Here is a 2,672-nt window from a genome sequence, read left to right as displayed (position 1 = left end):
ACATATATGCGAATCTACAAGAAAGGTGATATTGTAGACATTAAGGGAATGGGTACTGTTCAAAAAGGAATGCCCCACAAATGTTACCATGGGAAAACTGGAAGAGTCTACAATGTTACCCAGCATACTGATGGCATTGTTGTGAACAAACAAGTTAAGGGCAAGATTCTGGCCAAGAGAATCAATGTGCGTATTGAGCATATTAAACATTCTAAGAGCAGAGATAGCTTCCTAAAACGTGTGAAGGAAAATGACCAGAAAAAGAAAGAAGCCAAAGAGAAAGGGACCTGGGTTCAACTAAAGCACCAGCCTGCTCCACCCAGAGAAGCACACTTTGTGAGAACCAATGGAAAGGAGCCTGAGCTACTGGAACCTATTCCCTATGAATTCATGGCATGATGGATGTTAAAAATAAACTAATCTGTGGTCTATAAAAAACAAACAAACAAAAAAACAAAACTTAAAGCCAAGAAAAAAGGTTAGGATTCAGTTCAAATATAGGTAGATGAACCTATCAACAGTTCAAGAGAAGACAAAAATCCTTAAATATGAAAATCAAAGCATCAAAGAAAATCAATAATATTTTAGTCTAAAGTAAAAAAATTCTATTTCACTAGTTCAGACTCACGTAATGAATCTCTCTTCTATGAATTTGCAGTGTTCCTGTGGTCTGATATTTCCATTTAAACTCCAAGAGTTAACATTCAACTCCAGATTTGTCCCTACCATTAGGTTGGTCATTCTCTTGGTTATTTTTTTTTCTTGGTTGTTTTTTGTACTCTTATTTCTGTGTGTCAGACTTTAGTTTTCATGGTATAGCACTCCCTTCAGCACTTCTTGGAGAGCTGGTTTGGTGCTGATAAATTCTTTCAGGTTTTGTTTATCTGAGGATGTTTTAGTCTTTTTTTTTTCCCATATGAAAGATAATCTTGCACTTTTCAGTCAGGCACTGAGTGGTTTTCCGGATCATGTCTGGTGGCTCTGTAGATTATAACAGCAGAGAACATGGCGGCCCAGAGGGAATGGATCCCGATGGTGTCATTGAGAGCAACTGGAATGAGATTGTTGATAACTCTGATGCTATGAATTTAAAGGAGTCTCTTCTTCGGGGTACCTATGCTTATGGTTTTGAGAAGTCTTCAGGTATTCAACAGGGAGTTATTATTCCTTGTATTAAAGGGTATGATGGGATTGCTGAAGCTCAATCAGGTACTAGGAAGACAGCCACATTTGCTATTTCTATCCTGCAACAGTTGCAGATTGAGTTCAAGGAGACCCAAGCACTAGTATTGGCCCTCACCAGAGAACTGGCTCAACAGATACAAAAGGTAATTCTGGCACTAGGAGACTATATGGGAGCAACGTGCCATGCCTGCATAGGTGGAACAAATAATCGAAATGAAATGCAAAAATTGCGGGCTGAAGCACTTCATATTGTCTTTGGTACATCAGGGAGAGTGTTTGATATGTTAAATAGACGATATCTTTCTCCAAAATGGATCAAAATGTTTGTTTTGGATGAAGCAGACGAAATGTTGAGCCAAGGTTTTAAGGATCAAATCTATGAGATTTTCCAAAAAATTAAATACAAGTATTCAGGTTGTTTTGCTTTCTGCCACAATGCCATCTGATGTATTGGAAGTGACAAAAAAATTCATGAGAGATCTGATTCGAATGCTGGTGAAGAAGGAAGAATTGACCCTTGAAAGAATCAAACAATTTTATATTAATGTTGAAAGAGAGGAATGGAAGCTGGATACACGTTGTGACCTGTATGAGGCTCTGACCATTATGCAGGCTGTTATTTTTCTCAATATAAGGCACAAGGTGGACTGGCTCACTGAGAAAATGCATGCCAGGGATTTCACAGTGTCTGCTCTGCATGGTGACATGGACCAGAAAGAAAGAGATGTTATCATGAGAGAATTCCGGTCAGGGTCAAGCTGTGTTCTGATCACTACTGACTTGTCGACTCGTGGGATTGGTGTGCAACAAGTGTCTTTGGTTATAAGCTATGACCTACTATCAATCATGAAAACTATATTCACAGAATTAGCAGAGGGGGTCGATTTGGGAGAAAAGGTGTGGCTATAAACTTTGTTACTGAAGAAGACAAGAGGATCTTCGTGACATTGAGACTTTCTACAATACTACAGTGGAGGAAATGCCCATGAATGTGGCTGACCTTATTTAATTCCTGGAATGAGATAGTTTTGAATGCAGTACTCGCTGCTGCTGAATAGGCAATCACAACGTGCATTGTGCTTCTTTCTTTGGGAATATTTGAATCTTGTCTCAATATTCATAATGGATCAGAAATACATATTTTGATAGCAAAGCAACATTAGTCATGAGCTCTTGTGAGGAAAGTCAATGGCTGTCTCCTCTAGAATTAGACTGTTGGGGTGGGTATAAAAAGAGATGGGGTCTGGGGACCAGCAGTTAGCATAATGGCTATGTCGTTGGATTCCCATGTAGTCGACCACGGTTTGCGTCCCGGACCTGGTGGCTTAAAACTCATGCCGGGCGCGTGTGTGTGCGTGTCCAAGATTCCGAGAGAAAAATGGAGGAGAAGGGATTGTGGCGTGACCATCCCCCCAGGGGATGATTTCTTGCTTTCTGTCTCTCTGTCTCTGTCTGTCTGGTGAGCGCATGTGCCCTATAGTGAAAAA

The 2,672-nt window shown here is 40.1% G+C and overlaps 1 long non-coding RNA gene and 1 pseudogene across 1 annotated transcript in view; one reads left to right on the top strand and one right to left on the bottom strand.

The window, feature by feature from the left end:
• The window catches only part of LOC102489660 (uncharacterized), a 76,406-nt gene that overhangs the window by 34,754 nt on the left and 38,980 nt on the right, over positions 1-2,672 (bottom strand). The gene's annotated exons all lie outside the window — the stretch shown is intronic.
• LOC102489256 (eukaryotic initiation factor 4A-II-like) lies at positions 956-2,203 on the top strand (annotated as a pseudogene).

The sequence above is a fragment of the Tupaia chinensis genome, unplaced genomic scaffold, assembly GCF_000334495.1.
Source record: "Tupaia chinensis unplaced genomic scaffold, TupChi_1.0 Scaffold000416_1, whole genome shotgun sequence".
Taxonomy (NCBI): domain Eukaryota; kingdom Metazoa; phylum Chordata; class Mammalia; order Scandentia; family Tupaiidae; genus Tupaia; species Tupaia belangeri.
The sequence above is the reverse complement of the archived record's forward strand: the minus strand, read 5'-3'. Positions and strand labels throughout refer to the sequence as shown.